Source organism: Dasypus novemcinctus, chromosome 13, assembly GCF_030445035.2.
Source record: "Dasypus novemcinctus isolate mDasNov1 chromosome 13, mDasNov1.1.hap2, whole genome shotgun sequence".
NCBI lineage: Eukaryota > Metazoa > Chordata > Mammalia > Cingulata > Dasypodidae > Dasypus > Dasypus novemcinctus.
The window spans coordinates 51411725-51422609 of record NC_080685.1 but is presented as its reverse complement, the minus strand read 5'-3'; the positions used below and the strand labels follow the sequence as shown (position 1 = coordinate 51422609).

Here is a 10885-nt window from a genome sequence, read left to right as displayed (position 1 = left end):
CTAAATTCAACATAGTTCTAATAATATCTTTTTTGTGCTGTCACACTTTACTGTCTAACAATGGGAGGCTATGACATTATTGATAAAATACTTAATCCATGGTCACTTTCCTGTGAATTTATCACATATATAAAATGTCACCTTTATGAAAAGGTGCAATACTTTGACTATGTTAACACATTTCAGGAATAATTAATATAGTCATATTTAATTATAATAATTGTGGATGTTGGAAGGCAATACTTTAAAGCATTCTGAAGATTTCTGTGGTCAGAAACTAATTTCACTTTTGTATTAATGACATTACATGCTTAAAGCAAAATAATTGCAATACATTGAAGTTTCTTTTAGACATGATAATAGTGTATTTTTTAAAAAAAGATTTATTTATCTCCCTCCCACCCTGCTCCATTGTTTTTGCACTCGATGTCTGCTTTCTATGTTCATTGACCGTGTGCTCTTCTATGTCTGTTTGTCTTCTCTTTAGGCAGCACTGCGAGCTGATCCTGGGACCTTCCATAGTGGGAGAGAGGTGCTCGATCTCTTACACCACCTCAGCTCCCTGGTTTGTTGGATCTCTTATTGTTTCTCCTCTGTGTCTCTTTTGGTTGCATCATCCTGCTGCACCTGCTCTCCAAGTGGGCCAGAACTCTGTGCAGGCCACCTCTCCTGCACAGGCCACCATTCCTTTGTGGGCCAGCACACCACACGGTGCAGCTCTACTCTTGGGTCAGTTTGTCACACAGGCCAGGTTTTCTTCACCAGGAAGCCCCAAGAATTGAACCCTTGATCTTCTATATGGTAAATGGGAGGCCAATTGCTTGAGCCACATCTGCTTCCCAATAGCTTGCTTTTTCTTTTTAAAAATTAATGTAGTTCTTTTTTTTTTTTAATGTTTCATTCAAAAAATATAAGAGGTTCCCATACACCCCCCACCCCTCCTCACCCCACTCCTCCCACATCAATAACCTCTTTCATCATGTGGTGCATTCATTGCATTTGGTGAATACATTTTGGAGCACTGCTGTACCATGTGGATAATAGTTTACATTGTAGTTTACACTCTCCCTAGTACATTGAGTGGGTTATGACCAGATATATAATGTCCAGCATCTGTCCCTGCAATATCATTTAGGACAACTTGAAGTCCCAAAAATGACCCCACATTACATCTCTTCTTCCTTCTCCCTGCCCTCAGCAACTACTCCACATCAACATTACAATTTCTTCCATTACTAGTCACAATAGTTCCATAGTAGAATATCAGTAAGTCCACTCTAGTCCATATTTTATTCCTCCTCCTGTGGGCCCTGGGATGGTGACATCCACTCCACCTCTATATTGAGAGGGGGCTTAGATTCCACATTGATGATGGATATAATTCTCCTGCTTGCAGTTGTAGGCAGTCTCGGTTCCCTGGTGTGGTGGATAACCATCTTCACTTCCTGTTAGCTGACCTGGGTAATTCCAAAAAACCAGAGGGTAAGAGCTGCAATTCTGCTGAGGCTCAGGGCCCAGCTGGCACATGGACAGTCCAGAGATTCAAGTCTCCTGAGTATACACCAACCCTAGCACCAACCACAGGTTCAGTAAAAGTGACAGAAGAGGCATGTGTAGAAAGGTCGTATCTGAGTCCAACTTCATCACACTTAGGAACACAAATTCCAAAGTAGGGCCAACTGACATGGCACTGAATTCTAGAGCCATCTGCCATGACCATAGAACCTGTGGGTCTCTGTAGCCCTCAGGAGAACCAGTACCTGGGATTGTATCTACTTTGACTGTCTCTGGGGTCCTGCTGAGGTGTGTGTAAGCACGACTTCTCTGATGACCTCCTGACTCTTTTTTGAAGATTCTTAGCCATATAAACTCATTTGTCTTTGCCATTTCCCCTTTTATTCAAGGTCAAAAAGCAGTTTTTAACACATGATCCTACATGTAGGTTGAGATAGTCTGCTGGTCTGAGTTGACCCTCTTATTCAAGGTCTTTTTCTAGTTACATCACCAGCTGGTGCTTGGTAGTAATCCCTCAATGCCAGGAAGGCTCAACCCCAGGAGTCATGTCCCATGGTGGGGGGGAAGGTGATACCCTTACCTGGTGAGTTGGCTTAGAGAGTGTCCACATTTGAGCAACTTGGAGGTTCTCAGGAGGTAACTCTTAGGCACTCTGCAGCTCTAGACCTAGCTCATATTTCAAGCACACAGACTCATAAGCATAGTCATCAGTATCAAGGGCTCATTGTTGGACAATCCTTCTTTGTTGGTCTTTACTGTTGCACTTGGGGGATTGTTGCTTTCCATTGGGGAATGTGTTAGAGCTCCCCTTAAATCATGTATTTTTGAATCAGGAAAGGAGGTGTCTTTTATCTTCTGTAGCTTTCAGGAAAAAGCAGTAAGAGGAAAGTCTTGCCTACAAAAAGTAAAAGTAGAAGAACCACATTTTTCACACCTAGATGAAGACACATCACATAAAAGTAGGACATGACATTTATATTTGAAGTGGAAACTCCCCTGGATCATAGATCATTCCACATGAGGGATACCAATACAGCCTCAAAAGTGAATTGAGGCGGAGGGGATGTGGCCAAGTAGTTGAGTGCCTGCCTCTTACTAGGGAGTTTCTGAGTTTGGTCCCCAGTGCCTCCTAAAGAAGACAAAGAATGAGCAAACAACAAGCAAAAACCATGAGCAAAACAATGGACAGACAATGAGGAAAAACAAAAATGAGCAGGAACAAATGTGGCTCAAGCAGTTGAGTACCTGCCTCCCAGATGGGAGGTCCCAGGTTTGGTCTCCAGTGCTTCCTAAAGAAAAAACAAAAACAATGGGCAGACAATGAGCAAAAAACAACAAGCAGACAACAAGCAATAAAAACAAACCAACAAACCAACAAGCAGACAATGAGCACAAAAAACAAGCACAAACAATGAGCAAACAGATGAGGAAGATTTGGGGCGGGTGGGGAAGTGAACTGAGAACTTCTGCTTCTGAGACCCAGGTAGTAAATGAAGGCAGGATAAAACCTCCACTGTAAGAGGAAAAGCTGGACAGTACAATAAATCATTTTAAATTATCAGATATATGTAGAAGTAAAGAGGACATTTAATTTCCCTACAGAACATTTACTGAATTGTAGAACTGACAAAGAGTAGGCAGAGTTGGACCTAAAGCCTCTGAAAGCAGAGTTAAATCTCCTACCATCTCATGGAACTTAAAAAGAACAAGAGAAGGGAGGCCTGACTCATACACATACACATGGAGGATTTCCCCCTGAAAACATTTGCTGGAGATTAAATCTGCCAAGGAATGGGAGTCTGGGAAGTTGGGATGGGAGACTCTGTGATCTTGAAGTCTTTCAGGTTTGTGGAGATATAGGCACACCTGACTCTCAGTCAGAACCTTGGAGGGTCATCCCTTAGAAACAGGGGGAACCAGAGATATATGGAGATTTGATAAAACTGAAGTCCAACCCATGACTGCATTTAGTGATTAAAGTCACCGCTCAACAGAGAAAAAAGCAAGTCGTTCTGGTGAAATACACTGTCTAATTATCTATGATTCTTTTATATATAACATATAGCATAAAGTACAAATTACTGAACCGATGACAAAGTAAGAAAATATTGTTGAAAATCAAAAGAATAGGAATAGATCTCTATATGATCCAGATACTGGAGTTCGCAGATACAGTCTTTAAAATAAGTGATTAATGCAATGAAATATATATAGGTAACAGGAAATCATAGTGCTGGTAGGGCAGCTTCTTTCCACCTAGATCACATTGCAGCTGTAGTCTAAGCCCCAGCCCCACCTCCAGTAGGGAGGAAGCTGGAGGGACCTGCACCAGTCTCTCCAGGAAACTGAGGCTACACTGTAAAGGAGCTATTCTCTTGTTGAAGTTGGAAGCTTCATTTCCCAAAAACAGAGGAGGAAGAAATGGTTGGCCACCAACTTCAGCTACTGATTAGTAAATTTGGCTGACTAAAGTATAATCCTAAGAAAAGCTAAAGTTTGAAACTGTCCAGTCCGGAAAGAGTCTGGTAGCTGCCATTTTGACTCTGACTCTGGCTGGAGGGGAAGTGGAGCTGATTGAAAATCACAGTGAAGGTAGGGACCAGCTTCTTTCCACCCAGATCAGACTGCAGCCCTAGCATAAGCTCCAGCCCCACCTCTGGCAGGGAGGAAGAGGATAGGACTTGGACCACCCTCTCCAGGTAACTGTCGGTACAGTCAGTAAGCTCAGTCTGAATAGTCAGACACTGGAGGCTCCATCCCTGCACCCCAATAAGATAGAAGAGGAGCTGTGTTTTCTCAGCCTCTCCAGGCAACCACTGGCACTTTCAGCCCATGCAAACTGATTTGCTGAGTGCTTTCGATTCTATCTTCACCCCTCCAACCCCACAGATAGGAGAGGGCTGGAGTTTCTTCAGCCTTTCTGGGAAACTGCAGGTGGTTTCAGCCCACCCGGACTGAATAGTCAGATACCTATAGCTCCATCCCTGTCCCCAAATAAGGTGGAAGGGGAGTTGTGTTTCCTCAGCTTTTCTGGGCTATGGCAGGCACTTTTGGCCTGCAAGGCCTGGACTGGTGGGTACCTGTGGATCCACCCCCACCTCCCAATAGGATAGGAGTGTGCCAGTATAGCCTTAGCCTCTCTGCCTACAGCCTCTCTGCCTGCATGCCTATGGATCCACCCCCAACATCCAATAGGATAGGAAGCGGCTGGTATTTCCTCAGCCTCTCTGGGCAACAGAGGCACTCTCAGCCTACACAGACTGAACTGTTGGGCATCAGTGGTTCCATTTCCACCCCCTAAAGAGGAGAAAGGACAGTACTTCCTCAACCTCTCAGGGCAACTGCAGGCTTATTCATCCCACATGAATTAGATTGTTGGGCAGTTCAGAGGGTTCATCCCCACACCTAGTAGGGAGCTAGGGGCCAGTACTACAGCAGTTTACCTGTGCAACTGCAGTCATTTTGGACCCACACAGCATTGATTGCTGCCTACACCTGAAGGTCCATCCCTACCCCAGGCAGGGGAGGAAGGGGCTTGAAGCTTCATCAGTCTTTCTGGGTACCTACAGAATGTCTTGGCTTGCATGACTTGGATTATTACACACAGCTGCAGCTCTGCCCCTACCCCTGGAAAAGGAGAAGATTGGGAGAAGCTTCATTGGTCTCTGGGGCAGTGAGGGCAGCTTCAGCCTCTACAGCACCAAGTACATCCTTGGTCCCTACTACACAACCAGTAAGGGAGAAAGAGCAAGACACTCCTAAACTAAAGAGAGAAACTGCACCCAGAATAAATACATCTAGTAAGCCAGATGCCAAGACACTAACAAAAAATTACTATCCATACCAAGAAACAGGAAGATATTGCCCAGTTAAAAGAACAAGATTATCCTCCAGATGACATAAAGGAATTGAGACAACTAATTACAGGTGTTAAAACAAATCTCTTTAATAAATCCAATGAGATGTCTAAAGAGATTAAGGATATTAAGAAGACATTGGATGAGCACAAAGAAGAATTTGAAAGCATACATAGAAAAATAGCAGATCCAATGGGAATGAAAGGTGCAATAAATGAATTTCAAAATACACTGGAGACATGTAACAACAGATTTGAGAAAGCAGAATAAAATTGGTGAGCTTGAAGACAAGGTCTCTGAAAGCAAATATATAAAAGAACAAATGAAGAAAAAATTGAAAAATATGAACAGGTTTTCAGGGAACTAAATGACATCAAGAGACATGCAAACATATGTTCATGGTGTCCCAGAAGGAGAAAAGAAAGGAAAAGGGGCAGAAGGAATATTTGAAGAAATAATCATGGAAAATTCCTAGCCCTACTGAAGAGCATAGATATCCATGTCCAAGATACACAATGTACCCCCATCCAAGTAAATCTGAAGAGACCAACTCTGAGACATACTAATCAGAATGTCAAATGCCAAAGACAAAGAGAATTCTGAGAGCAGCAAGAGAAAAGCAATGCATAATATATAAGGGATATCCAATAAGATTAAGTGTCAATTTCTCATCAGAATCATGGAGGCAAGAAGACAGTGGTATGATGTAGTTAAGATATTGCAAGAGAAAAACTTCCTGCCAAGAATCTTATATCCAGCAAGACTGTCTCTCAAAAATGAGGGTGAGTTTAGACTATTCACAGATAAACAGAAACTGAGAGTATTTATAACAAAGTGACCAGTTTTACAGGAAATATTAAAGGGTGTGCTATAGTCTGAAAAGAAAAAAAAACAGGAGAGAGAGGCTGGGAATAGAGTCTGGAAAAAGATTATATCAAGTAAAATTAACTAAAATTCTCAAAAGAGTAGTGAAAATAAAATGACAGATAAAACTCAAAGGTCAAAATGAGTGAAATAAGACTGGCTTTACAATAATAACATTGAATATTAATGGATTAAACTTCCCAATCAAAAGACAGACTGGCAGAATGGATAAAATATGAGCTACCTATATGCTGTCTGGAAGAGATTCACCTTAGGCCCAAGGATGCCAATAGATTGAAAATGAAAGGTGGAAAAAGATATTCCATGCATGCAGTAACAAAAAAAAAATGTCAGAGTAGCTGTACCTATAGCAGATGAAATAGACTTTAAAAGACATTAGTAATGCACAAGCTGAAGAGGCAGTCAGGAAAAAAAATCCATTTACAATAGTCACTAAAAAAATCAAATATTTAGGAATAAACTTAACCAGGGATGTAAAGCACTTGTATTCAGAAAACTATAATGCATTGTTAAAAGAAATTTTAAAAGGCCTAAAGGCCTAAATAAATGGAAGAACATTCCATGTTCATGGATTGGAAGACTAAATATCATTAAGATGTCAATTCTATCCAAAATGATATGCAGATTCAATGCAATGTCAATAAATATTCCACCAACTTTTTTCAAGATAGTGGGGGCTGGGATTGAAACCAGGAGCTTGCATGTGGGAGGCTGGTGCTCAACCACTGAGCCACATCAACTCCCTGGGTTTATTTTTTTCATTTGTTTTGCTTGTTATTGGTTTTTGTATTTTGGGAGGCACTGAGAACCAAAACTGGGACCTCCCATGTAGGAGGCAGGTGCTTGACCGCTTAAGCCATATCCACTCCCACCCACCAGCATTTTTAAACAAATGAAAAACACAATTATCAAATTTATTTGGAAGGGTAAGGGGTCCTGCATAGCCAGAAACATCTTAAAAAGGAAAAGTGAGGTTGGAGGACTCTCACTTCTGAACTTTAAATCATATTACCTAGCTACATTGGTAAAAACAGCTTGGTACTGTCATAAAGACAGATACATAGACCAATGGAACCGAAATGATGGTTCAGAAACAGACCCTTACATCTATGGTCAAGTGATTTTTGACAAGCCTGTCAAACCCCCCAGCTCAGGCAGAACAGTCTATTCAGCAAATTGTCCTGGGAGAACTGGATAGCCATACCAAAAGAAAGAAGAGGACCCCTACTCATACCTTATACAAAAATTAACTCAAAATGGATCAAAGACCTAAATATAGAAGCAAGAACCATAAAGCTCCTAGAGGAAGATATAGGAAAACATCACCAAGACCTGGTGGTAGGTGGTGGATTCTTAAAGGAGATAATAGGAGGGCTGAGAAGGACTACTGATGTTTAATGTATGTAGAAGTGTTAATTAACTTTACTGTAAAAGTGTGGAGATGTATAGAGTTGATGGTAACACATTATAATGAGAAGCAGCTGGTTTATAAATAAGAATGTGGCTGGAAAGAGTAGTCTAGGAATGTAAATGTGAATTGAAAGAAAGCTAGAGAATAATCAAGGGACCAAATAACACAGTGAACCCAGAGGTGGATGAAAATTGTGGTTGATGGTACAGATGCAAGAGTGTCCTTCTGCGAGCTAGAGCAGATATGCCTCACTATTGCAGGGTGGTGGGAATGTGGAGAAACATGGGAAAAATACAACCAGTGTGACCTATGGACTGTGATTAATAGCAATCCTATAATATTCATGAATCTATGCCAAAGAAGTATTGTGTTGATAATGGGGGAGTACAGAAAAAGTATGCCAAATGTATGCTATGGACCATGGTTGGTGGTAATTGTCTGATGATATTATCTCATAATCTGAAAATATGTTCCACTATATTTGGTGTGTTGATGAAGGGGTGTTGTATGGGGAGTCTACACATCTGCATGATTGTTTTGTAAGTTCACAACTTCTGTAATAAAAATACATTTAAAAATAATAATAGCGGGTTTGGGGGAGAGAATACACCAAATGTAAGATATGGACTACAGCTAGTAGTAAGATTTTGATGATATTTTTTCATAATTTGTGATGTGTCTCACAACAATGCAAGATGTTGGTGGTAGGTTAATGTATGCGACTCCTATATGATGTTATGCAGTTTGTTTTTAAAGTTCACAACTTTTACTACACACTTATTGTTTATGTATGCTCATGTATAAATGATATACTTCAACAGAATTAAATATATATGTAACAAAATAGATACAAGAATGGAGAAAGATTATTTTAAAAAATGAAAAGAACATCCTAGAACTGAAATATATAATGTTTAAAATAAATGGTCAATGGATGAGTGAAATAGCAGATTGAATATTGCAGAACAATGGTTCAATAATGATTGCTTACTCCTTATCAAAAACAAAGAAAGACAGCAGAAAAATTGACTAACATATTAAAAGCACCGAAGATGGGGGAAGAAACTATCAACCAAGAATTATGTATCTTATGAAAATATATGTTAAATTACAGATGCATATTAGTAGCCCCATAAAAACCACTGTAACATAATAAAGGGATAGAGCTAAGAATATAATAAATGAGATAAAATGGAAGACAAAAAATCACCCTCTATTAGCTCAAAAAGGTAAAAATGACATAACAGAGAAGCAAAAGAGAAAAGTAGCAAATAGATCACAAAAATGTGATGGTATGTAAATACAACTATATAAATAATTACCTTAAATTACAAATAGACCAGATACTCTAATTAAAGGTAGATATTATTTGACAAGATTAAAAAGGAAGACTAAATTATATGCTATTGACAGGAGATGGATTGCTAAAGATAAATACACAGAGAGAAAGTTGAAGGATGAAAGAATATGTATTCTGAAGACAGCAAGCATGTGGAAGCTGGTGTGACTACACTCAGGCAAAGCAGATTTCAGGATAGAATATTACAAAAGGCAAAGGACATTTCAGAATGATAAAAGAAGAAATTAACCAGGAAGACATAATATTCCTAAATATGTGTGCACCTAATAGGTAAGCATCAAAATGTGCAAAACAAAAAATGCAGGTTCTAAAAGGATAAATAAACAAAAATCACCTGTATCTTTATATACCATCAACAAAAGCAAATAGGAAACAACAAAATAAAACTGATAATATTTACAACAAAGCCAAAACATTCTATATTTCTATATATAGATGTATTCTATAGGAATCTAATATATATATATATATTTCTATATATAGATTTGTTCTATAGAAATAAATCTAAAGAAAGATATGCTGAAAAGCAGATGTGGCTCAAGCAGTTGGGCATCTGCCTACCACATGGGAGGTCCTGGGTTCGGTTCCCAGTTCCTCCTAAAGAAGACAAGCAAGACAGTTAGCTGATGCAACAGGCTGTCACAACAAGCTGACTCAACAAGATGATGCAATGAGATGACTCAACAAGATGACACAGTGAGATGAGGCAACAAGGTGAGGAAATGAGATGATGCAACAAGATGACACAATGAAATGATGCAACAAGATGACACCATGCAATGATGCAATGAGAAGACACAATGAGGAAACAATTAGAGACACAACAAGCGGGGAGCAGAGGTGGCTCAAGTGATTGGACAAGTCCCTAAAGCATGGGGGGTCCTAGTTTTGGTTCCCAGTGCTTCCTAAAAATAAGATGAGCAGACACAGGGAACACACAAAAGAAGACACAGAGAGCAAACAACAAGCACCAAAAAAAGGGGAGAAATAGATAAATAAATCTTTAAAAATAAAAAAGATGTGCTGACCTATAACACTGCAAACTATCTTTCAAAAGTGAGAGAAATTAAGACACTCTCAGATAAATAAAATAGAGGGAATTTATTATTAGCAGAGCTGGTGTATAAAAAATACCAAGGGGGACCTTTTATGCTGAATTAAAAGGGCATGAGACAATAAATAAAATCCATATAAAGAAATAAAGGGCATGAGACAATAAATAAAATCCATATAAAGAAATAAAGAATACTGGTAAAATAAACTACATAGATAAATATAAATGACAGTACAATTGTATTTTTGTTTGTAACTCTTTGTTTACTAAAATATGATTTAAAAGACAACTTTCTAAAGCAATAATCATAAATCCATATTGATGAGCATACAATGTATAAAGATGTAATTTGTATGGCAATAAGAGCACAAGGGAAGGGAGAGGGAACAGAACTATAGAGGAGCAAAGTTTTTTGTATATTATTGAAAATAAATTGATATTAATATAAATCAGATTGTTATAAATTATTTTAACTGTTATTCCCAGGGCAAATATTAAGAAATAATTTAAAAATATATAGTAAAAAAAAAGACAAGGAAAATACTTTAAAATAAAAGAAGAGAGTTATGGAAGAATAGTAGAACAATAAAGACATATAGGAAACAAATATAACGACCTGTAAATTCTACTTTATCAGTAGTTCTATTAAAGGTAAATGCAAATAGATCAAACATTCCAACAGAAAGGCAGAGATTGGCAGAATAGATTTAAAATATACCATCCAAATCTATGCTGTTTACAACTTTAAATTCAAAGATAAATAGGTCAAAAGTAAAAGGATAGAAAAGTACATGTCATGTCAA

At 38.8% G+C, this 10885-nt stretch overlaps 1 long non-coding RNA gene across 1 annotated transcript in view; it reads left to right on the top strand.

Moving 5' to 3' along the window:
- The first annotated feature begins 485 nt into the window (after positions 1-485).
- The window catches only part of LOC131273146 (uncharacterized), a 35798-nt gene continuing 25398 nt past the window's right edge, over positions 486-10885 (top strand). Inside the window, exon 1 of the long non-coding RNA XR_009180308.1 lies at positions 486-565. This is a non-coding gene — a long non-coding RNA (uncharacterized lncRNA). The remainder of the gene's footprint in view (positions 566-10885) is intronic.